At 40.4% G+C, this 27,182-nt stretch overlaps 1 long non-coding RNA gene across 1 annotated transcript in view; it reads left to right on the top strand.

The window, feature by feature from the left end:
- LOC108918323 (uncharacterized) overlaps window positions 1–22,008 on the top strand; it is a 29,934-nt gene extending 7,926 nt beyond the window's left edge. Inside the window, exon 3 of the long non-coding RNA XR_001964841.1 lies at window positions 21,775–22,008. This is a non-coding gene — a long non-coding RNA (uncharacterized LOC108918323). The remainder of the gene's footprint in view (window positions 1–21,774) is intronic.
- Window positions 22,009–27,182: the final 5,174 nt, after the last annotated feature.

Here is a 27,182-nt window from a genome sequence, read left to right as displayed (position 1 = left end):
AATAGAAAATGAATCATTGGTAACAAAATTTGTCCTGTCAAAATGGAACTGAAAGTTAGCATTTATTATTATTAGTTGTAGTACACACACACACACACACACACACACATAATGTCATGGTTGAATGTAGGAGACCAGTTGGACAGACTCAAATGCTGATGCTTAAGTCACTTTATTTGTATCACATGAGGGCTGCACCCACAGAATGGAGAGTCTCCCAGTTTGAGGTTCTGGGGCCAGGTGTGTCATAGTGGGTGCTTTTATAGTGTATCTCTGGGGTTGTCACCGGTGGAGTGGGGGTCGTGGTGGTTGTCCGACAGGCAGCTGTTAGAGGGGCACGGTCATCAAGCATGCCAGTAACACATACAATGTCTACAACTGCTTGTTCCGAGCACAGTCACTCAAACCAGAGCCTAACCCGCCAACACAGGGTGCAACACAAGAGGAGGAGGGGGCACACCCCGGACGGGATGCCAGTCCATCACAAGGCACCCTGAGCAGGACTTGAACCCCAGACCTGCCATACAGTGGGCCCGGGCCAAACCTTCTTCATCACCACACCCCCTGCTGTAGTAGTAGTGGTGACAGAGCCCCACTGCTACAAAATGACACCGTTAAACTACTGTTTTATTTTTTTGCCAGCTTGGTTGTCTGATTTTAGTGATAAACACATTTTCTAAACTGTCACTTTCCTCCATTTACATTTATTCATGTAGCAAACACTTATCTCCAGATTGACTCCCAATGAACTCTATGTAGTGTTATCAACTCACACACCTTATTCACCATGGTGATTTACACTGCTAGATACACTACCTACAATGGGTCACTCATCCATACATCAGTGGACAACACACTCTCTCTGTCACTCACACACTATGGGGGAACCAGAACAGCATGTCTTTGGACTGTGGGAGGAAACCCACACAGACACGGGGAAAACATATAAACTCCATACAGACTGAGCAGGGATTGAACCCACATCCTCTTGTACCACCTGGGTGCTAAGAAACAGCAGCACTACTCACTGTGCTACCATAATACACATTTGCTGCCAAAATACACATTTCACCTCCAAAATACAGATTTTAACCTTGTGATGACGGATTAAATTTTGTCACCTATAGCACTGCATTTTCTCGCTTTTCAGTCATGCTCTCCTCGACGAGGAGGTTTTCAACAAAGGCAGGAAAACCACAAAGAAAAACTGGTGACTTCAATGTCAGGTTGCCATCCCTTGCCACTCATCCGGTTGCTGTGCCCTTTTTGATAAAATGACTCAGTAGAGTTCTAGTGTGTTGCTGCCAATCACAATTTTCGTAAGTGCACTACTAGCTACAAATGTTTGCTTTGGTTTGGACATTTTGACATGCTGTCAGGACATTGATCACAAGTCAAACTTGTCAAATTTGATCTGAAGGTTTCTCACAAGGTAGACTACAGCAACTGAATCTGTACTGTAGAGTTGTAAATGACAAAAAGGAAAGCAAATAAAGTTTGTCTATCAGTGTCAACACCTTTATGCGAAACAGTGAGCGATGATGGAAAGTACTCTATGAATAGTTAAATAGTTAAATGCTAGAATAATTACAGACTCTCTATAATTCTCAGGGTTTCTCCACATTGGCTTCTGCATGGTTTCACCATCCAGAAAGTTATACTTTATTCTTGACAATTGTCATTATGCCAAAAGTATTACACAGTTACGGCAGTTCAACAATAGACGACAGACAATATATATACAAAGTGTTCAGTCTGCTAAGTCTTTTTTAGATTTGAAGCTAAAGCTAGAGCCTGTTTTGTAGAAATTGATTAGATTACACACACACACACACACACACACACACACACACACACACTTTCAGAACCACTTGTCCCACACAGGGTCACGGGGAACCGGAGCCTACCCGGTAACACAGGGCGTAAGGGGACACACCCAGGACAGGACACCAGTCCACCACAAGGCACCCCAAGCAGGATTCGAACCCCAGACCCACTGGAGAGCAGGACCGTGGTCCAACCCACTGCGCCACCACACCCCCACTGATTAAATTACAGTTATTCATTTCATTCACAATGAATCATTTATTCATTTACTCATTTATTTCAACCCATTCAGACATGGGTTTAAATCGAGGTCAACGTGCTTGGTGTTTTCTTGTTGCCCCTGTGTTCCTGTGGGTTTTCACCCTTCGTCCAGAGATATGCATTTCTGATGTATTGTTGATTCTAATGTTTTGAATGTAAGTGTGAGTGAAGTGTATGAAATATACATTGTGATGGCCTTGTTTCACGGGTTTCAGGGATAGGATGTGGACCAGCTCGACCCGGTTTAGGACAAATGATTATCGGTAATGAGTAAATGACACCGTTGTCAACTTACAATGTTAAGTATGCTATACTAAACTACATAAAGCTATTTAGCAGTTTCTATATGTGGCTATAGCAGGGGCATGGTGGCACAGTGGGCTTGGCCAGGTCCTGCTCTCTGGTGAGTCTGGGGTTCAATCAAGTCCCGCTTGGGGTACCTTATGATGGACTGGCGTCCCTTCCTGGGTATGTCCCCTTCCCCTCCAGCCTTCCCCTCCAGCCTTATGCCCTGTGTTGCCAGGTGAGGCTCTGGCTCCCCATGACCCTGCTCAGGACAAGCAGCTGTGAACTCCTACCTCAAGGGGAATACAGCATGGTGTCCAGAAGGTAGAGGTGCAGTGGGGAGTGTAACTCAAAGCAAGGCCAAGCTCAACTGTCAGAACGGCAAATTTCCAAGTCCAATAAGGAAACACTGAGAACTTCCAAAAAATCCAGGGTTTTATCAGGGTGCAGCATCATAAGTGCTTGGTAGTGGACCTCAGAAGTGTGCCATTGTGTTCCTATTGTGAGGAGATGTTTCCTGTACTGACAACAACACACAGGGGACATGGGCTCACAATGTTCCATTTTTTCTGTTGCCCCAAGAGTGTGAGAGCAGGTGCTGAGTGGCGAGAACAGCAGCGCCAAGTGCTTTATCTGTGCATTTTGTCTATATTGAAGCAGCCACCTATCTGGTTCTTGTGTTGATCCAAGCTGGGTTTTCTCTGGCCCAGGCTGATGATTGAGCGACTACTCATATCTGAGCTCAGATTACTTGACAGGTAGTGTAAACATTTGCTGTCTGAAGTAGTTCACATGCAGGTTGGGCACCAACTTCAAGAAAAAGGAATTCTCCATCCAATGATTTTTACTGTTTTGCAATGAATAATGTACTCCACTGCAATTGTGTTTCTAAATCTAAATACAAGATTTTTCTTTTGGTTATATTCAATGGATTTCTGTCCTTGTCGACTGTAAACTTTAAACTAGTTTCTGTAGCTGCTGAGCTACTTAAAGTTCTTCATTTGCAATTAATTAAACCTGTTCTTACAGTGAAACCTAATCCATGTTTCTCTAGGAAAACTATAAGAGGTAGATTTCATTACACAATATATAGTAGTTAATTGTTGTACTAGCCAGGGGTGTGGTGGCGCAGTGGGTTGGACTGTGTCCTACTTTCCAGTGGGTCTGGGGTTTGAGTCCCGCTTGGGGTGCCTTGCAACGGACTGGCGTCCCGTCCTGGGTGTGTCCCCTCCCCCTCCGGTCTTACGCCTTGTGTTGCCGGGTAGGCTCCGGTTCCCTGCAACCCTGTATGGGAAAAGTGGTTCAGGAAGTGTGTGTGTGTGTTGTACTAGCCAGTAAGAAAAAAAAAAAAAGTTTCTGCGGGTGTTCTAAACACACTGTGAACATGTGTTTTGCTTAAAATTATTTGAATTGTGTAGTCAAAGCTTAATCAGGCATTAATTTGGAGTTAATCCCCATGATGAGATCTGAGGATATGTACCTGGACCTCAGCTTACTAGCATTTAGCGATGATGTTATAAATAGCTGGTTAACCACTTAAAAGTCTTTTTTTTTTTTTCTTTCTATCTAGATGGTGGACCCCTTAGAGTTTTTTTTTTTTTTTTTCCCGCCCACTGTGGCCATTTGCCTTTTTCGTAGCTTTCATAATTAATGCAGTTATTGTAGCAATTTAATGTATAGCCATCCTTTTATTTGTATGATGTTTCTGATCCTTTGTTCAGTGCTCTGTGTCAGTGTATGAATTCTCTATAAAAATAAGATGAATTGATGCAAAGTGACGTAAAAGACTCAGCATGATGAAGTACAACAAAAATTAGCTTACACAGGGGTTTGTTTAATAAAAATGTTCAGAATCCCTGGTTTATTAAAAAGGTCTGTAAAATATCTTAATTTTCACGGTCAAAACTAAAATGAGTTCTGGTAGACCTTTGCTAGCATGCAAATCTCTGCCTAAAGCTTAGTATTCAGAGGAATTATTTTTTGTACATGTAGTTTATAATTAGGAAAGCAGGAAACCAAACATTTGCATGTTACAGACGCTTATAACATGCAAAAGGCAAAAAGAAAATTGTGCAATACACATGTCCAGCAGAGCCTGAAATGGAATCTCTTTCGTCCTTGGTCTTAATGTGTGAACTTTTTTGACATATGTCATAGAAATTACTTTTTTTTTTTTTTTTTTTTCCTTCTGGCTCTGTGTCTACCAATACAAATGCAGCACTAGGAAAAAAAGAAACCATGTCATTGATGCTCTTTATGTAAAGTATCTATTTTAGGCACAATGTGATTTTGTCAAACTTAATTTAGTAAAGAACGAGCAGGCTGTAGAAATATACCTGAGACAGTACTGACATACAGGCACATAGCTGAAGATGACTTGGCAGAAATGTTTCTTTGAAGGCAGCCTTAGTATGGCATTGGCTGGCACTGTCTTTTCAAAAGTGGAGAGACAGCTACTTTTGTGCTGCAACAATGGAACTGAGCTGAATTCAGTTCAATTATGAACCAAAGAATAGGCCTGAGAATGCATTATTCTGAACTCTCTAGGTGGCACCAAGAGTCTACATGGTGTCCAAAGTTCCCACTGACTCACCAGAGAAAAGGATATTGGCATACTCTATTGTATAAATCAGTATTACACAAGTGATGGTGTTGAGATCAGGGGGTGACAAGATGTGAGGTTTTGCAATGGGTTTTTAGTACAGAAAGTCTCATACCACTAAGGAAACAACTAACACAGGAACACACAGTTATTGAGTGAACTGACACTTTATTTTTTCAAGTAACATAGGATCATTAATTTCCAGTTACCTATTACATTTAAATGCCAGATAACAAAGTAACTTAACAGTTTATCTACCTATTCATTCAGCATAGAAACTTAACAGTTACACATTTATAGACACACTATAGGCATTTTAGAGACACCAGTTAACTTGAAACACATATTTGGAATGAGAGAGGAAATCAGAGCACCTGGAAAAAACCCATGCAAACGCTGTAGAAAGAGGCAAGTTTGAACCCACGACTTGCTGTGCCATAATCTGCATGTATCTATTTTTGAAGCCTCTGGGTTCTAATTTTCAGCAAAGAAAGGAAAGATAGATAACAGTTTTGGGGGAGGGCAAAAATAAAACCAGCAATCAATTTTCTTTAGTTGAAAAATTCCTTCTAGATTGCTGTTAAAGTGGTTGCACCTGGATTTGTTTCTTTTAATGAGCCTTGCCCAGGTTCAGCATCAGAACAAGGAGATGGGGGTGATACCTGGTGTAGTCTGTGAATGGCAGCACTTGTTAAGGCTGGGATTCTCCTCCCCCTGAAACAGAAGTTTAGTTAATGGAAATGTAAAATACTTGATTTGCCAGATGGAAAAACATCTTTAAGAAGAACTATAGTTTAGATGCCAATATAATAATCATTTTTCTTCTCCAGAAATACAAAAACATGGAGGGGAACACCTATTTTTAATTTGCGACCCAAAACATGTATTCTCTTTCCCATTGTCGAACAGTTTCATCTAGACTGTTACCTGCTCTTTCCCCCTTTTTCTCCAACTGGTGCTGATGATTTCAAGAGCTCAGTCAGGAACAGGGCACACTTTTATTTTCCTCCAGATAACATTTGTGTAAATTATTCCATTATTGCAGGCAGCCTGGACACGCAAGCAGGTGTAAGTATCTGACACAAGCAGTAATGTTCTGTGAAAAATGGATGTTGAGCTCTCGCACGACTTCAGATGACACAGAATGGACAATGAAATGCATTCATTTGTTGTTTCCCTCAGAAAAAGATCAGCTTTCTAACTCTGAATGGTAGATCTAGTATGCGTCCATGTATTGAACTGTGAAAATACAGTGAAGCTTAAGCAAGGATGTGCTAAGGATCAGACCTGCAGAAGAGGTTAATAATTATAAACAGTGACAGAATCACATTTTTTATTCTTTCTATGTGTGAACTGTTAACTGTGCTTGGAAAGAAAAATTGTAATCCTTGTCTCAGTCGCTTATTAGAAATGGTCCCTTTTTCTTGGTTACCAGCAATAAATAGTAATGATATGAAAAAATACCTATAGCACCTAGAAATCTGAAGAACTAAAAAAAAAAATGCTAATAAAAGCAAACAAAACTAAATAACATTCTATTGCAGAAGGTCACCTCTAGGCTGCTGTAAGCTGTAAAAACCAGCAAAACAGTGACATTAACTGTCTATTGTGAATTATGGAGGGGACGCGGTGGCGCAGTGGGTTGGCCTGGGTCCTGCTCTCCAGTGGGTCTGGGGTTTGAGTCCTGCTTGGGATGCCTTGTGACGGACTGGCGTCCCGTCCTGGGTGTGTTCCCTCCCCCTCCGTCCTTGCGCCCTGTGTTGCCGGGTAGGCTCCAGTTCCCTGCGACCCTGTATGGGACAAGCGGCTCTGAAAGTGTGTGTGTGTGTGTGTGTGTGTGTGTGTGTGTGTGAATTATGGAGGTGTCTCTGAATGTTTTTGCTGCTGCTGTTAAACTAATTGAATGATTATAATTTAAAGATTATCAGTGGTGCAAACAAATGTATTATGTTCTGTCTGGAATCAGTTTAGTCTGGCAGTATCTCAATAATCATCTAACCTTCTGTTCCCATTTAACACTTAAAAACCACTCCATACAAGAATTGGGGTGAGAGGTGTTCCAGACAAGGATGTTTTGCAGTGTTTGAAGGTTTTATGACTGTGATTTTTTGTTTTCTATCTTCCAGTTCTCTTCTAGGAACCCAAACATTCTCTCTATCCCTGCCTTTTCCTGAGATTTTAGCTGATAAGCTATTTTGTATTTTTAGTTGACAGTGTCTCTTTTTGTTTTTTGATATACTATAAGCCATAAGTCTATATTGATAATACGAGATCAGTATCAGCTAAACGAATAAATGGAAATGTAAGCAAGATGGAGCTCCACTCACCGCTGCCTTGCGTTGGACACTTCTTGGATCAGACATCAGAGAAGCCTCTCACAGCTTGACTTACAACCAGACAGTTCAATGTTTAAAAAAAAGAACCATGGCCATAAAGTGGATGTGCCCTTAATCGAAAAACTACTCTTACACCTTTAGCATCACAGTTCTATTTCAGTGGTCACACAAATATAAAGAAAATTTCTCTGAGCAGTGTCCAAAGGCTTTGCCCTAATATTCAACCATACTGAAGGGGGGTGCTTTGGGTGTTTTGAGAGCTGCATTATTTTTACCCTCTGCTGGAAAACTGGAGAGGTACTTGTCAAATTGTAATTTCTCCTCAGGGACACATTCGCCAAGGTAGTTTTGATTTTCTGTCAACATTAAGGACACTAATGAAAACTAATGTGCACAAGAGGGAAATGAATGGTTAAAGCTGTATGTATAAATGATTAGACAAAACAAAGAGTAACGTGTAAAATATAGGAGTGGGAGGTTAGTGAGACTTCGGTGGAAATAATGGATGATGTGGTAGCTTGTGACCTTGACAGGTCCACTTCTCTGCAGTTCCTGTACCAGCAGTTTCTTCAAATGAATTGATGTACATTTATAGACAGAAGTAATATGAAATCAAAATTAAAACATGCATTATTCACAAATCATTTTAAAAGCACACAAATTTTGTAAAGAAAACTTTTTTTCTGTAAATTGTTATGTGCTGTATCTGAGAGATCCAGGACTGAGTTTCTCCTGTACCTTTATGACCATGTCCACCAAGGAAGCAGTGAGAATACAAAATTGCCCATGTCCCATTGGGTGGGTATGATGACTGGGGATGCCTGCCCCTCGTTGCTCACAGTGACCCCTGAGGGCAGCTACAGAGCTCTCGGTGGATTCAAGCAAATTGCGCTCCCCTGCAAACTTATTACATTGTGTGATGAATCCTGAAATCTGCAGTCTGTAGAGTGGAAAAGAACTGTGGCCTCACAATATGCGTATCGGAGGTGGTGTGTGTCTCCTATGATTGTCCGAGTTTTGTGCTGCAAGGTGAACACATGACAGATGTATAACTGAACATAGACTTAGAGCTCACATGAGTGACATATAACCACTGAGTACATGCCATAATACTGTTTAATTCTAATTAAACAAATCCCAGTATTACTAGCACTTTTTCTGAAAGAATTACATCAGCATTCCTTTGGATTCATTTAATTCTGTACTGAATAAGTAAAGCCTGGGTTTGCTCCTTTATGCCTCATCCACTGTTGGGCAGCAGAACTATGCCAGGTATGGTGCTGGAAAGGCAGATTAGTAAAGGAACAACATGCAGTGATGAAGTATCTGTGATTAATGACTAAGAGTTTAATGGACTGATTATGTTTTTGGCTAAATTTGCTCAGTAGCGAAAGTACACCCCTCAAGTTAAATTGGCATTTTGCCGGAAAGCATACCAGAACAATGAGGAAAAAAACTGTTCATTTGCAACTACAGGAGAATTTCGAAGCCAGTCAAAGCTGTTGCAGTCAGGTCATATGTCACAAATCTTTATATATCTATATATTTTTCCTCATACAACAAGGCAGGATTTAGTTTTTTTTTTTTTTTTTTCCTCCAGATCGTGTAAGACTCTGCTATTTTTTTTTTTCCTCTGTATTATTTGTGAAAATCAATCTATCTGTTGAAAGGGCTGAGAAAGAGAACAGCAATATTAATTTACTGTTATCTGAAATTATCAGGGTTAGGTTATTATTGCAGTTATGCACCACTATAGCACCAATACATCATTCTTTTCTACAAAGACACTATAATACTTGAGAAGGACACATGTGTATAAATATAGTAAGTTTGATGGATAAGAAAGATTTTTTTTTTTTTAAATTTATCTGCAGTTTCAAATTGATCCAATAATTACCATATCCGTGCTATTTTCTTTGCTTTGGAAGTCTAACATGAAATTTCAATATGTTGCATTAAATATATAACTATGAGTGGAAAGGTCCAACGTGACATTATGGAGTGTCAATGGTATACAAATACAAAAATGTTAATAATGTATCACAATCATAGTGATAATTGCATTACTAGATAACTTTTATTTAAAGGGAACAATTTTGAGTGTGGCCAAAAACACAGTAAATAGTGTCCTTTTGCAGTGTTTCAACTTAGCAATGCTAATTACTCAGCGCAAATGTGTACCTGTGTTTTTGACACCGTTTTTCAGAACGTTGTATGAAGTCAAGGACAGTTTTGACTTTTGATAAATTTTATATGAATCCTCACATTTAATACACCTAATCACAGGATTTAATACACCTAATAGAAGATGTGAAACATCATAGGCTTGACCAGATGCACTTAGTGGGAAGCTGACACAGTGACCATGGCAAGAAACCCCCAAGGAATGTGCAACATTCAGTCAGCAAAAATATGGTCATGGGACCCCATCTTATCTCCGCTCCAGATGTCCTACCTGTGGCCTTAGGGCAACACTGGCTTGCAAACGGCAGGAGAACAAGACTGGACACAGATCGAATGTATTCAGTCTTGCAGAATATAACAATACACCATTACCTTTTCACAGTCCCCAGTCTCTCAGAATATGTCAGCATTTTAGCATTATGTCACTTTATCTTTTCTTTTTTCATATCTCCTTCATTTTTATGGATAAATTACAGCTACACAATCACTGAGGATCATTTGCTTGATGGACGGATAAAGCATTTCATTGGGTATAATCTCATCTTCAAAAAGGATAGATCAGCATTGTAACAGTGAGTTTTGCAGTTTCCTATCTCTGATGTTACCCCCTCTGTCCAGACATATTTCTCCTTTATGGATACTTTCCTGTCCTTCATAATTTTACAGATACCCCTCTGGGACACATGATTAAACAAGTGTCCATTACTCTGAAGGAAGACAGCTGGGCTAAAGTTAGGTGTCAAGCAACAATTTATGAAAAAGCTGATGTTTCTTTTTCCAAATCCTTGGTGTCCTTTATCTGTGAATCCAATGCTTTTCATTTGGAGCACTGAAGGATGATGTCCCTAATGTTTATGACAAATTAATCCACAAGGGGAAAGCCAATGACAGTAAGCTGCCAGTGGGTCATTCCAAATCTGTCATTTCACATTTGCAGGACTGTTTATTGGAGTACTTTCTGTGTAACCCATTTATATATACATATATTTGCTCCTGTTGAAAAGAAAAAACTAATACCTGCATGAAATAACATCTTTCTCTTCACACATTGTTTTTATGTTCACCTTATGTACCTCTACTGCATATTGTTAAAAAGGATATAAAAACTCTACAAATAAAGCTTTTGCTTCACCTTTTATGCAAAGGTTAAAATCAAGACAAATCATGTCAGACCATTTTTTAACAAGATGTTAATGAGATCTACAGAGGCTTGAACTTTCAGTAGCTTGATTCCATAAGTGTGCACATACTTTGACTTCATGTAAATGTCTTTTTCCCATACCTGGACTCTAGAAATCCCCTTCTTCATCTTCAGATGAAAACTTATTGCCTTTGGTTTTTTAACTTAGAAAAACTTTGTACTATGTTTACGGAGCAGCATAAAATAGGGCACAACAATTACAATAGATATTGTGTACACAGAAATAGTTAATTGACCAATTAGCCCTCTGCACATGTGGGGTGTGCTATGAATACCAGTGACTGCAATGGTGAATAGTGATCTGGGAAAAGACACAGCTGCTTTAAAATGAGCTTTAGGTGTCTAATGCCATACAGTTTGCAATACATGTAAAATATATTACAAACCAAAATATAAATTAAATAAAATACATTTTTAAACAAAATATATTTTTTGTAACCGATAAATCAATTTACTTTGGTACCAAGTCCTTAACAAAAAAACTGCTTGAAATATTTTCATGAAGAGAAGGGGTGCAGTATTAATTCATTTTTAAAGTTCGACAAAGTTCATATCTAGGTCTTGCTCAGAATATTTTTTCGTAAAGTCTGCAGTTGTCAATGTAAGTGATTATGAATGTTTGTGCTCTACTAACCAAAGGCCTGACTCACAGAGTAGAAAAGTGTTATGAAGCCCTTATACAGAACCCTTTATCTTGAGCATTACTAAACACAGTTATGGAAACATTTTTCTTTATTAAAAGATGGTGAATTCCTTATTCTTTAATACTTCTGTTTTTTCTCCCATTGGGCCTGCCTTACTGGGTATATATGGTGACAAGAATTGTAGACTTAATGTGATGGTTCTTTTCAATTCATGCATCAGCAGGGCAACATGACAGTACCACTGATCGGGTTTTTGGGAAATTTTTATCAAAGACATAAAAGCATATCAAAAGGATTTCTGAAGAGCAATGTTCACCAGTCAGAGTATAAAAGAAATCTGATCAGTATACAAATAAGCTGAACAATACAACTAAATAGTTACATGCTTGTAATTGTTCAATGTTTCAGGAAAAATTCTGATCAAATTATTTCTTATTTAAATAATAATTAGGAAGGAACATAAAGCATGAAAACAAATTAAAAAAAAGCTACTGAGGGAGAATATGCAAACTATTCCCACTAATTTATGGAAGGGCAGTTGGTGTTTATTTATTATTTCTTCTATAGATGAATCTACAGTAAGAACGGAGGTACCACCTAGCTTTTCCTTCCAACCTTATTTCCATATCTGTGCAGTTTGATACTGTCATCACATCCACACACTTATTTCATCCTTGACTTTTCCAAGAGTTTAAGTAAAATTGGTTATTTAATGAATCAGTCTTTATGCGGCTGTGCACATATAATACAATTTAACGGAAAACCCTAACAGTATAAAATTATTGTCCTATTTATGTCTGCTACAGCATGTCTCTGGCAGTAAGCAAACATGCATTTAAGTTTGGCTAAAAGTTCATCACTGGGTACGTTTAAAAAGATGTAGAAATAATCTTGCCCCAGCATAGCTATGCTTTTTTAATAGAAATTATTTATGTGGGGTAATTCTCCATTACATTCTTATATTATATGTTTTTGTTGCATTGAGGCTATCCAGACAAGACCAACCCCAATGAAGACTAAAATATGTCAGCCAATAGATATACCAATTTGGCCAACAGCATGTCTTTGCAATAATAACCAGGAGGTGTGGTGGATGAGCGTCATGTTGTTGGCTGCACTGATTGACAAATTTCAGCCCTTAAAGATGTTTCTTTCTGTGTTGCTTCTCTGGGTGTAATGGACATCCATCCCACAGGGCTGAGTCGAAGGGGAATAATTAGACGGGGGCTGCCTGAGAACACTGTGGGCAGAGGGAATTTATTAGCGAGGGGACACTGACGGCCTCAATGAGGAACGTGGGCCGAGGGGAGTCGATTGCCTTCACCTGGAAGAACAGCCCTATGGTCCCATCGGAGCTGCCATGGTCCATTGTTTCAGCCACTGGGAAATATGACAGAGATTCATACATCTAATACCGCCAGCCACTAGGGCATTAGACTCTCAGCAGGGCTGAGTCTGTCTGTCATTACAATGTGATTGAGTCACAAGGGAGACCTCATGCTAATGTATTCTAGATTGCTCCTCTGACTTTGCTGGGAAGTCCCAAGATGCTATTCTTATTTTAAAATCAATTTGTTTTTCTTAAAGGTCAAAAGGGTACGTGCTATTGGCATAACAGTTGCACATTAAAACGGAACTGCTGTATAAAGAATTCAGCTGAGAACATGTTAAAAATGTTCATTTAATAAGAATAAAAATACAAACTGCAGCAGCCATTTTTTTCACTATATGACTCCAAACAGTAGTATTCACAGGCATAGGTGCTATGTTCAAAACTATTCATTCTTAACATTTTAGAAGTGGAATACTATCTGTAATATCTTCAATCCTTGGGGAAAAGCCAAATAAACAAACTAAAAACAGACCAAAACATATATGGGTGTCATTTGACTTGCAATAGGTGAAAATTCATATACCCACTAATGTTTATTCCAAATTTTTTATTTCAACAAACATTCTTTGCTGGAACTGCAGGTAGAATAATGGCTGCAACCCCTTTAGGTTACAGCCTTCCACGCAAAGGACATGGGTTTTACTTCTATCTCCTGCTGTACTTTTGAGCAATGTGTTTGCTTGAATTTATCCAGTACAAAGAATACCCAGCTATTTAAAAACTGAACACTGTAAATGAAAGTGTTTTGGAGGAAAGTGTCAGCTAAATACTTTCACATTTAGTCACAATAGACATAATGTCTGTTGTGAAGATACAACGATAATATTTTTGGCATTTGTAGATACCCTGTTACAACTAGCACGCTTGAGACTCACAGAAATGGACAAAATAGTAATATATTTGTTTCTGAGACATGTCCTTGCTTCAAACACATTACTTTGTACCCTGTGAACTCATACAGCAGTTGACAACAGAAAAAGCTGCAGGATTGGCCAATATCAGTTGAGAAGTTTGTATGATTTCAAAGTTTAGAACTCCTTCTGGTGCAACATCCTGCAAGCATCCAGGTGACCAGGTTACATAACGTGCTGCCGTCATTCTGGTGTTTCTGATGTGGGTGTATCATGGACAGTCCCCTAGCAGAGTGCAAATTTCATGAGAAATTGTCACAATCTACTACTTTACACAGAACCAGTCTTAACAGGAATGCTGTCATTTTTAGAAAGGATTTTTTTTTTTTTCCCCAGAAGCAAGTTTAACAGCTTTGCAGAGCGCAACAGCTTTAGATGGTTATGTATACTTAAAAGAGACATACAACAAATTATCCAGTTAGGAAATTGATATTTATTGCTTATTGCTATGATCATTTAAATGTACTTTTTAAAAAATTTCTCTAGGGTCTATTTTATTTGATGTGCTGCATTAACACTCTCCTCTTTCAATTTGTGATGCAAATAATTTGGCGCTATTTAAATTTCTCCTGATATACAATGATGTCACAGTTCTGCATCACTGAATGAAATAAATTTGAGGGAGCTGTGCGTACAGCTATTGAAAATGGATTTAGAGATGATAATCTCTGACAACTTCTCAAATAAAATGCTGAGGCTTTACTTCAGAGCTCACTCAACTATACAGAGGACTGACCTGCTCCTTAAAAACAAAAATTTAAAATAAATTAATTTTTTTTTTTTTTTTTTTTCTTAAAAATCACAGAACGATTTTGCTCATGTCTATCTTTTTCTTGAAACCATGGGGGTCATTGCCTAAGACACCACTGGAGGACTGCTCTTTATTTTGAACATACCCCATAGGGGTGTCAGCTCTGTCATTGCTTGATGGACTGCACTGCCACATGGCAATCTAATTGACTCTTTTAAAGTGTGTTCTAGAAAAAAAAAAAAAAAAAGGAGTAAAAATGTCCATGGTTATACCCACAATTATGTAGTGTATACAACCGTCTTGTAACCCAGGATGGTGCACATTTTTGTGCTGGAAGATTCTGATCAAGCCAAAAAGACATGCGTCCAAGAAATAAACAGAAATACATAACAAAAGAGCAGTATAATCATTAACCAGTATGTTCTAACATGGTGTAAAACAGTGGCGTTACTAAGAGGGATTTGCAATGCATTTTATTTCTTCTATGTCAGTCAAGAAGTTTCGCAGCATTCCCTGTTGGTCTGCGATATTTAATTGTTAATGTTGAACATAACAGTATACTCTGAAAATTCCCATGTCTGCATTCATTTTCTTGTACACACGAATCCCTGGCTGCATTTTTATATATTGAGAAGTAGTTCAGCATTTCAGGCAGTGTCCGACAAACTCTGTGGGGTTTTCTTGGGCATGAACCAAAACACAAAAGATATTGTCTAGAGGGATGCAGGCTGCATGCATAATCCAGAATTCTCTAATGATATACTTTGATCATACAGATTAACAGTTCAGGAATATTTAGGTTGAAGACATGATGAGATTTTAAGATACAACTTGATCCACCAGGAATAAAACCCAGCAGAGATGTATATCAAAGTTTGGAGTGACACATTCTAGAAGATAGATAGATAGATAGATAGATAGATAGATAGATAGATAGATAGCACAGGCATGGTCAATACAAACAGATGCAAATGACTGCTAACATCATGTAACAAATCTGACAAAACATTTTTTTCTTCAAATTATTTCATAATTTTTTACAGAAGAATAAACAGTGCAGTAATTGGAGAAGTAACCAGATCTGGTTAAAAAAAAAACATAAAAAAAAGTTAAAAACATAAATGTACAGTTATATAAGCTATTGGCATTTTTATCTGGGGTACTTCTTTAAACAGTGAGTTTAGTTTCAGTGTTGTGGGATAAGCCTGCTAGCACTTCAAAGAAGAATCACTACCCCTTTGGACTGCCAGTTTATGTGTTATTCGTTTCCCTTTCCTGGTTACATACAGACATTATTCTATAATTCATAAAAAGAAATATGTGTCAACATTGTTTCATTTCTTGAACTTTGTACATTTTGCGTGCCACCTCTTCTTTTGTCTTTTAGACACTTTTAGTACTGCATTTTCAATCAATATAATTTTTAGTTAAGTTTTAAGTTATGCATAATTTACATTTTTTTGTGACAAGTTTTTTACCAAAGAACACCAATATAATAAATTAGAGTAAAGTTAGATAGAAGCTTTACCCGCTCACAGCGTAAAATATAGAATTATGTGTGGTTCTTTCATTAAGGAAGATGTTTTCATTCTACATCATATTCAATGTACTGTTTCCTCACAACTAAGTACTGATGCAGAGAGTTACAAAACTTTTGTAAAACTCAATATGTTTTCTACACTGTGTTGTAATTTTATGATGTTCATACAACACATTTGTGGCTTTTTTTAAAATTTTTTTTTTAATCATTTGATGCTTTACAGAAGTATTTTACACACTACTCAGAAAAGGAGTTTCGAGCCTTTCCAGCTCATATTTAGTATGCTGGCTATTGTCAGCGGAATAAACATGTTAGCTACATTTTTTTTTTTTTCAAATTAGGAATTTCAACGTTTTTATAAGATATTTCCTCTCAGAAAGCTATCAGAGTAGGCGCAAAGTATATTGTCAGTATCTATAACCTTGCAAAAGTAATTTAAAAAACATTAATTCAGTGCATTAGCGTTGAGTGATTGACAGCAGACATTACATATATCTGTGGGGTAATTCTGGGCTTACTAGCATTTCATACTGTGTAATTTTATATTCAAAGATAACCCCTTTATCCCTCATCACCCACTTTGAAAAGCTGCCTAGTTATTCTAACAGCAAAAAAATAAATAAATAAATAAATAAAAAAATAAACTTGAACTTCAAATTTTCAAATGCACTTTTTGAAAAAGAAAAAAAGTAAAATAAATAAATAAATAAATGTAAGTAAATGGATTCTGCTCACTTTGTGTGCAGTAACGCTTAATTATATGGATAATCCTTAAATTGCAATATGTGGTGACAAAACATGTCTTTAGGAGTTTCACATTCTCACAACCAGTAAACATGTGTACATTGTAAGGGTACCATGAACACATAAGTTCTTTAGCAGAGCATCTTTATAGGAAACTGATTTCTCGTAGAATCGGAGAATGAAAAATCTCGCAGAAAACGGCTAAAAAGTTTTAAACTATGTACTATTAACCTACAGACAAACATCTGAAAACCTTTCATGACAGGCACTAAAAAACTGTCCAGTTTGAATTTAATGCCATCATTTAACAAACCTCCAGTGCAAATTTTGTCCATCTCCACAGCCTTGCAAGGAAAAGTAAATGCAACCAACAGAGAATACAGTCATAATGACTGTAGGTTGGATGATGTCCATAAACAAATCACATTGGCAAAGCTTTCAATGTATGGCAAAAGAACAGAAGCACTGAATCCCTTTGTCTCAAAAGACATGTAGACAAAAGCAAAAGAAAAATGAGCAAATACAAAGGTCAAGAACAGTCTGTCCAGAGACAGAAAAAATATATTTAAAAAATGCAAAACATGAAATGAGACATTTTGAGATGGAATTGATTTAACAGTGCTAGCAAATAACTTATCAGTCACCAGGTGCTGCATAATTACTGAGGAACCATTACAAATGAGTGAGATGAACAGGTGAAAAATGCACCCTGAAAATTTACCAATTAGAGTAACACAGTGTGGAATGATAAATATGGTTTTGTACTCTTATTGTACTCATGCAAGCTTTCCTTCAAACATTTTTTGCCGGTAATAGTACTTCTCCGCTTCTCATGCATGGGGAAAACAATAACAGTTGTTGGAAGCTTGGTTACCAACACTTAGACTCAAGGGAATTTGATTTTAATGATTCCTTTGGGGGCCAGAACTGGCTCAGTAATTGGCCTCTCCCTGCATTAATTCTGGCTTATGCTATGAAATAATTAGACCTGATCTAATCAATGGTTATTTCCAATTAAATGACCCTATATTAGACAAATCCTGGATGCACTCAGAACCGGAATCACACCATCCAGCCAAGAAAAAGTGCTTGTTATGTGATGCACTGCAAATGCCATTTATCTTACTTCCTGTTTTTTCTTCTTCAATTCTGTCTACACTCCTAAAAATAAACTTTTAGTATGTATAAAATGGAGTTAAATTATGTAGAAAAAAAGCTGGTGTTCCCATTACAAACATGGTTTAATTGCAAGCCTAGGCCATCTCTAAAACATGCAATAAATCAAAACCAATATCAAAATAATGTTGACACCGCTCTCTCGGGGTAGCAATTTCTGGACGTTATTTCAAAGTTTAGTTGCTCGCATTTTGGCATTTTTTTAATTATCAAAAATCGTAATGTATCCTCTAGCCTACTCTTACAAGCTTTTCTTGCCTCAAACCTGAGCAGATTTTGTTATTGCAAATCATAACCCTTCATGCAAAAGGTTTTTCCAGTTCATTGCTGTGACATTTTGAAGCACATAGTTAATTTCTTTTTATGAGGTTCAGCCATTGTAGCTGTTATACACACACAGATATTTTGGGGGTACAGAATTTAGTCTCTAGATTCCTGAAGAAATGGATGATAAAATCCAAGATTTCTGATATCAGTTTACTGGGCACCTAACTTAACACTTTTTATAAAATGCTATGTTTGGTGCGTATACATAGTGTCACAAAAGGGTCTCCCATGGCAGACAGGTCCTGGATGACAGACGAGACAAAGCGCGGTTCAAAAACCCCTTATGACAAAAAAAAATCAAGGCGTCCGTTTACCCCGCCCGGTATGGGGTCACCGGGGCCCCACCCTGGAGCCAGGCCTGGGGGGGGGGGCTCGCATGCGAGCGCCTGGTGGCCAGGTCTATGCCCACGGGGCCTGGCCGGGCTCAGCCCGAAGCCACAACGTGGAGCCGCTCTTCGGTGGGCTCACCACCTGCCGGAGAAACCATAAGGGGCCGGTGCGTTGTGATTTGGGCGGTGGTCGGGGCCGAGTGCCCGGCCGACCCAAACCTCGGGCGCCAACTCTGGTTTTTGGGACTTGGAATGTCACCTCACTGGCGGGGAAGGAGCCTGAGCTGGTGCGGGAAGTTGAGAGATACCGTCTAGATATAGTCGGGCTCACTTCCACTCACAGCTTGGGTTCTGGAACCACTCTACTCGATCGAGGGTGGACTCTCCACTATTCTGGCGTTGCCCAAGGTGAGAGGCGGCGGGCTGGTGTGGGCTTATTAATAGCCCCCCAGTTCAGCCGCCATGTGTTGGAGTCTACCCCGGTGAATGAGAGGGTCATCTCCCTACGCCTTCGGGTCAGGGAACGGTCTCTCACTGTCGTTTGTGCTTATGCGCCTAGCGGCAGTGTAGAGTACCCGGCCTTTTTAGAGTCCCTGGGGGGCGTGCTGGAAAGCGCTCCCACTGGGGACTCTGTCGTTCTACTGGGGGACTTTAACGCCCACGTGGGCAGCGACAGTGATACCTGGAGGGGCGTGATTGGGAGGAACGGCCTCCCTGATCTGAACCCGAGCGGTGAGTTGTTATTGGATTTCTGTGCTAGTCGCGGTTTATCCATAACGAACACCATGTTCATGCATAAGGGTGTCCACCAGTGCACTTGGCACCAGGACACCCTAGGTCGGAGGTCGATGATCGACTTTGTAGTCGTTTCTTCTGACCTTCGGCCATATGTCTTGGACACTCGGGTGAAGAGAGGGGCTGAGCTGTCAACTGATCACCACCTGGTGGTGAGTTGGATTCGATGGCGGGGGAAAAAGCTGGACAGACCTGGCAGGCCCAAACGCATAGTGAGGGTCTGTTGGGAACGTTTGGCGGAGGCCCCTGTCAGAGAGGTCTTCAACTCCCACCTCCGACAGAGCTTCAACCAGGTCCCGAGGGAGGTGGGGGACATTGAGTCTGAATGGACTATGTTCCGCTCCTCCATTGTCGGTGCGGCTGTTCGGAGCTGCGGCCATAAGGTCTCCGGTGCCTGTCGCGGCGGCAATCCCCGAACACGGTGGTGGACACCGGAAGTAAGGGATGCCGTCAAGCTGAAGAAGGAGTTCTATCGGGCCTGGCTGGCTCATGGGACTCCTGAAGCAGCTGACGGGTACCGACGGGCCAAACGGAGCGCGGCTCTGGCAGTCGCCGCGGCAAAAACTCGGGCTTGGGAGGAGTTCGGTGAGGCCATGGAGGAAGACTTTCGGTCGGCCTCAAAGAGATTCTGGCAAACCGTCCGGCGACTCAGAGGGGGGAAGCGGTGTTCCACGAACACTGTTTACAGTGGAAGTGGTGCGCTGCTGACCTCAGCTGAGGATGTTCTCGGGCGGTGGAAGGAGTACTTTGAGGATCTCCTCAATCCCTCCGACACGCCTTCCGTAGAGGAAGCTGAGGCTGGGGACTCGGAGGGGGACTCGTCCATTACCCTGGCTGAAGTTGCTGAGGTAGTCAAAAAACTCCTCGGTGGCAAGGCTCCGGGGGTGGATGAGATCCGCCCCGAGTTTCTCAAGTCTCTGGATGTTGTGGGGCTGTCTTGGCTGACACGCCTCTGCAGCATCGCGTGGAGTTCGGGAACGGTGCCTCTGGACTGGCAGACCGGGGTGGTGGTCCCTCTTTTTAAGAAGGGGGACCGGAGATTGTGTTCCAACTACAGGGGGATCACACTCCTTAGCCTCCCTGGGAAAGTCTATGCCAGGGTACTGGAAAGGAGAATCCGACCGATAGTCGAACCTCGGATTCAGGAGGAGCAATGCGGTTTTCGCCCTGGCCGTGGAACACTGGACCAGCTCTATACCCTCACTAGGGTGTTGGAGGGTTCGTGGGAGTTTGCCCAACCAGTCCATATGTGTTTTGTGGACCTGGAGAAGGCATTCGACCGTGTCCCTCGTGGCATCCTGTGGGGGGTGCTTCGGGATTATGGGGTTCGGGGCTCGTTGCTACGGGCTGTTCGTTCCCTGTATGACCGGAGCAGGAGCTTGGTTCGCATTGCCGGCAGTAAGTCAGACCTGTTCCCGGTGCATGTTGGACTCCGCCAGGGCTGCCCTTTGTCACCGATTCTGTTCATTATTTTTATGGACAGAATTTCTAGGCGCAGTCAGGGAACGGAGGGTGTCTGTTTTGGTGGCCGCGAGATCTCGTCTCTGCTTTTTGCGGACGATGTGGTCCTGTTGGCTTCATCAAGTCAAGACTTGCAGCGTGCACTGGGGAGGTTTGCAGCCGAGTGCGAAGCGGCGGGGATGAGAATCAGCACCTCCAAATCCGAGGCCATGGTTCTCAGTCGGAAAAAGGTGGATTGCTCCCTCCGGGTTAGGGGGGAGTTGCTCCCTCAAGTGGAGGAGTTTAAGTATCTTGGGGTCTTGTTCACGAGTGAGGGAAAAATGGAGCGGCAGGTCGACAGACGGATCGGTGCGGCGTCTGCAGTAATGCGGTCATTGTACCGGTCTGTTGTGGTGAAGAGGGAGCTGAGTCGTAAGGCGAAGCTCTCAATTTACCGGTCGATCTACGTTCCTACCCTCACCTATGGTCATGAACTCTGGATCATGACCGAAAGAATGAGATCGCGGATACAAGCGGCAGAAATGAGTTTCCTCCGCAGAGTGGCTGGGCGCACCCTTAGGGATAGGGTGAGGAGCTCAGTCACCCGGGAGGAGCTCGGAGTAGAGCCGCTGCTCCTCCGCATCGAGAGGAGCCAGTTGAGGTGGCTCGGGCATCTGTTCCGGATGCCTCCTGGACGCCTCCCTGGGGAGGTGCTCCGGGCTTGTCCCACTGGGAGGAGGCCTCGGGGCAGACCCAGGACACGTTGGAGAGACTATGTCTCCCGGCTGGCCTGGGAACGCCTTGGGGTTCCCCCAGAGGAACTGGAGGAGGTGTGCGGGGAGAGGGAGGTCTGGAGTACTCTGCTCGGACTGCTGCCCCCGCGACCCGGCCCCGGATAAAAGCGGAGGAAGATGGATGGATGGATGGACATAGTGTCACAAAAGGGTGTGTTATGGATATTCTGGAAATTGTGATTTCCACACTTAAATTTACTTGCATTAATCTTCCTGTTTTGTTTCACTTCGTAGACTGAAGATTGGACAAAGGGAGCACCCCTCCACCTGCAGACTTCGAGGCACCTGACTGACCACAGTAATGAGCACAGCCCCAGTCAGAAAATTAAAAAAAAATAAAAAAAAAACCTCCCGTATCTTTGTAATCATGCTTCAGCATGTTTTTTTTTTCTCAGTGAAACCCATCCTCCAGAATGGTTTAACAACCTCAACACAACACAATATTTTTTGCTAAGGAAAGCCATAATAAAGACAACCCATACTACAAACACATTATCGTCAAGGTTTTTTTAATGTGGAAAAAAAACAATCATACTAATTCACAAAAACATGCATAGAGTAAGTTGTTATACCACTGTTGTATCATTGAACATTACTGCACAAGTGAAAAGTCTTGCATACTGTGATGCACATCGCTTGTATGCAAAAGAGAAACTGGACCAAGTCTAACACTGAAGCTGCACTCCTAGTCAACAGCAACTGTCATGTCACACTTGTATGACAATCGACTGGCTTCCCAACAGCTGTTGGTTATCCTTCTTCTGTCATTTTGCCAGTTTCTCCAGCATCAACTCCCTTCAACAGATTCGCTGGCCTACTTGTTCTCTTTTTGAAAAGGAGGCTTGTGCAGCACTGTATGTTCTCCAGGGCCTAAATGGTGTTGCCAAGATGGATGGAATATCCTGATGCCAAGCCACCACCCCCACATCACCACATTTGTCTTCTTTCAAGTACTTTTTTCATCACTTCTGTTTTTGCCACCTGAACTGAGTGTTTGCATATTTTCTGTCAGCATTTCTTCTGCTCAGAGGCATGTAAGTGAATCTGGAACATCTAGTTCTCTCTCCTACGTGCCACACTCATACTTTATCCACACATTCTCTGCCACTATAGGTTTAGATGAGCTTTCATTGCTAGGAGTAGCTTCAGGATAGACACAACTTTCAGCAGATCAGAACCTGTAACGGCTGCGATTCTCTTCTTGTCATCTCACTTTTTGCTTATGGTACTTTTGGTCAGGGATTCACAAGTAGGACCTTCCCTGCCAACTGTTATCAGGACTAATTGAGGAAGTGATATACTGATTCCTACAGAATTAGCCAGTGACTTACCTGATATCTTAAACAATTTTCTTATAGTTATAATTATTTATACAGGTGGAAATTTTACTGCACCAGTTTGCATTAATCTGCTTTGTGAAAGGAGTAACAGCTCATTCCCAGATGTCTCCTCTGCCTTGGTTTTCACCCCTTAGGTTATGTACATAGGCTCAAAGGAACACCTTTCAACAATACATGTTTGATTTTCTTTGGTTGAGCATTTGGTTCCCATTTCAAAGGCAAAGCACACTGCCTGGGGTGTGATCTCTGCTTACATAGTGCTGTTTATTAGAGGCTTGTCCTAACAAGCCTGGTACTAGTGTCTGGACAGTGCTTTGAGTTGGTTTTTAAACATACCTGTCAGAAACACTACTTTTAGGTCCCCTGCTTCCTAGTCATTTCTGACAAGAGCACCGCTAGGCTATATCTGTGGCCTTCTGCTACTCTGCTTTGACACATGGTCCCTTGGCTCGGTTATAATTGTGCATAGCCATTCTGACCACCGGTATGCGCTCTGACAAGCAGGACATATCCTGGCTTGAATCTCTGACAAAATCTCCTTTGCTCCCGGAATTCAATGTAAACTTTAAAACTGCGCCACTGTCACAATTTATGAGTTGTATTAATACAGATGTTAAAATTTACATCAACATCTCTTCATTTCAATGTTTTCCAGAGATGAATCAATTTTTTCCCCTCTGAAAATAAACAACTACCCACCTATATCCTCTAACTACTTAAACTTGGAATCTTTATGAGTTTGTCTTTGCTGCTCTATCTATTTTTTTTTTAACTTCATATCCTTCTTAAGAATATTTAGAATCTTATTTGACACTTTTAGGTTTTTAAATAGATTCGCCATGATGTGAATTTAGACATAGCTGTGCTATGGTTACCTCATATTGTACCTTCTAAGGCATATTTCAATACCGAAAATGTTAGCCCTTATGATGTTATGACTCGAATAAGTCCCAGATTCCCAAAGTAATGCTATTTGTGTGACTGCAGAGTTAAAAGTAAATTCCAAATATTGTTTTACCTAAAATCCCATAAATAAACAGTATTATGTATAGTTTTTAAATGAGTGTAATGAAGAATAGTTTAATGATTAAAAGGCATTATCTTCATTATTCATAAAACTGTACACCAAAAAATACACTACTGCTACTTTAAGTGGTTCTAGTAGTAGCATTGCAATTTATTGTATAATTATTATCAAATAAAATATTATTTTCAAAACCCTGAGGTATTGAAAGTTTAGGAAAAATGATTGAAAATGTTTTCTCAGGCAAACAAAAGCAACAAAAAATGTTGAATCACATTTGAATGACAACTGTCTGATAACCAAACCACAGACAAGTTATGTTAAAATAAAAAGCTGCAGAGAAACTAACAACTCAATGAAACTGTACATGCCATTCTTAGTGATAGCCTTGAGCAAAGACTTATCTGCTGAGTAAATGTTTCATAGCACAGGCAACGATACCATAAAGACAGTTTAGTTTTTTGGAAAACTCCTCATAATTCAGATAGCTTGAAGGCACTGAACATTTCCAATTGCCTCTGTCTCGCTTAGCTCCCTGTTTTACTCAATGACATATTTTAACAACAACTAATACTGATAAAGAGACACAAAAACATCCACTTTTGAATGGGAGATTATTAACAATTGATTTAGCAAAAGCCAAATTATTATTTTTATTAATGTAGCGTTGATGCGGGGGTGCGGTGGCGCAGTGGGTTTGACTGGGTCCTCCTCTCTGGTGGGTCTGGGGTTCGAGTCCCGCTTGGGGTGCCTTACGACGGACTGGCGTCCCATCCTGGGTGTGTCCCCTCCCCCTCCGGCCTTACGCCCTGTGTTACCGGGTTGGCTCCGGTTCCCCGCGACCCCGTATGGGACAAGCGGTTCAGAAAATGTGTGTGTGTGTGTGTGTGTGTGTGTGTGTGTAGTGTTGATGTTCTTGGCCACAGATGACTGAAGCACCTATTACCTGAAGAAAAAAATTGTTTTTCTACTACTAGATGAAACTAAAATGAACAGTTTTTAGATGGTTTGCTTCTGCTATTTATTTTTCTTTGCTTTAGACAAAAAAAGATGCAACATGTATGAAATGCCTAAATATTGCATTTAGTATCCCATCTCAAGGATCTATTTCGACAGTCTACTAAATAAATAATACTAAAGTGACCTGCAACTCTTATGTAGAGCCTTTACATATTTCTTATTAATTTATGGAGGTATTAAAGGAATAAAAAATCTTTCCAAAACACAAGAAAGTGCTTTTTCAGAATCCTCTGCCTTTTTTTTTTACCAATGCATAACACTATCATTTCTGATTTGTGGGTGAGTTACATATATCGAAAGATTTATCTGCAGTGTACATTCACATTTGTTTGTACAAAAGGCCTTATATGAAAATTATTACTAAAATTCTCACTAAAATTATTACTATTATTTTACTCTAGCTTTTCAGTAGTTGTCAATCAGTACAGTGCTCACCAGGTGTTTTCTTTCTTCCTATTTCTTCTGGACAGCTTACCACCCTTGAGAACACCTGAGCCACCTCAGAAGCAAGTGGCTGAACCAGCATAAAAATGCCCCCAAGATGCCGCCTGAAGCCAGGAATGGACAACTACTCACTACACCCTCTGGATCAGCCACCTGGGCCTGGACAATGATTTCTCCATCTATAAACTCAAAATTTTTTCCTATTTTTTCTGAGTTAGTTGTAGTTGTTAGCTTTCTCTTTTCCTCTCCTCAACTGCCAGCTGACTTACTTCATATTAATATATTACTACCACCTCATAGTAATATATTATCACTGTTTCAGTATGGGGGGAGTGTAGTGGTGTGGCAGGCTTGGCCTCTGCCTGTTCTCTGGTGGGTCTGGGGTTTGACTCTGGCTTGGGGTGCCTTGCGACAGACTGGCATCACGTCCTGGGTGTGTCCCCTCCCTCTCCAGCCCTACGCCCTGTGTTGCAGGGTTAGGCTCCAGCTTATTGTGATCCCACCTGGGACAAGCAGTTTAAGTCAACGTGTGTGTGTTTCAGTAAGTGTCCTCCTTATGATTCTTGTTCAGTGCTCTGCAGAACTGTGATGAGAAGTTTGCTGTAAAAAAAATAAATTGAAATATAAGGATCTACAAATTTTGGCAGCAAATACAACATATGACTTAAGTAGGACTAAGTAATAATATCTTAATAGATGGATGCAAAAAATTATTTTTTCTGGTAGTGACTGAATCAGAGGCTTGTGATCACTGCAATTAAGAGAGAAAAATCTATTGCATACAGATAAATTTTCATAGCAAAAAAAAAAAAAAGACTTAACAGCATTAGCAATCATTCTCCAAATTTCCCTTCTGTTCCTGGGCTGCAGTCTGACCAAAATGGCAATTTCCAGTTGTCTGCACCTGAGTGTGATTGGGCTAACAAATACAGGTGCAGGTCCTGCTGCTGGGGAAACCGCTCAGGTGTAACGGGTAGGCAGAGCCTGGCAGTCTACTCACCACAAATAACTAATTAGGTCCACAATTCTGTATAATCTAAGACAGAATAGAAGAGAACAAAATACAGATAAAAGCTGCAAACACTGAAAAAATTGCTTGATTGTGTCAATCCATTGCTACGTCTTACTTTTAAGGTTTCACAGTTTACTTTAGCGGTACTTTAAAAAATTTGCTGTAAATTAAAATGAGAAATAGTGAGTGTTCCATAGAATAAACAACTGAGTTTTTCCTTTAAATAGTGCTGTTTACTGCAGCTTTAGAAAGTGGTCTAATTGGTGCAGCAGGTAGTATAGTGACCAGGGCTGTTGCCTTGCAGTCTGAAGGATCTTGGTTTTAGTCCCACTTCTGCTGTGATACTCTAGATCAAGGTACTTACCTTGAATTGCTTCAACAGGAATCCCCTGCTGTATTAATGGGTAAAAGTGGTTTAAAGTTACAAATCTAACAGTGTAAGCAATCTTGAATAAAGATGTCCAAAAAAAAAGGTTAATAGCAGTTTGGATGCTGACACCTGTTAGCAGTGGTGCTTCACTTGGTTCTTGCAACATAGACTCACTTTAAGTTATGTTCTATTGTATTCAGCACAGTATAGAGTACAAGACAGCATTGTGTTTTCTAGTGAATAGGCAACAAGTTAAAACTGTTCATTTATGAATATCAACAAGAGATTACAGGGAAAAAAAATGTGTTTCAGTTAGGTCTGATTCCTTTTATACATTTATTACATGTTGTCTGAAAAAGCGCATTTTCAGTGCCCTGTGTCTTTTCTGATCTTTTATTCTTTATTTTTTTGTGATGACTTTTAAGGCCAAAT

Source organism: Scleropages formosus, chromosome 14 (assembly GCF_900964775.1).
Source record: "Scleropages formosus chromosome 14, fSclFor1.1, whole genome shotgun sequence".
In the NCBI taxonomy this organism is placed as follows: domain Eukaryota; kingdom Metazoa; phylum Chordata; class Actinopteri; order Osteoglossiformes; family Osteoglossidae; genus Scleropages; species Scleropages formosus.
The sequence above is the reverse complement of the archived record's forward strand: the minus strand, read 5'-3'. Positions and strand labels throughout refer to the sequence as shown.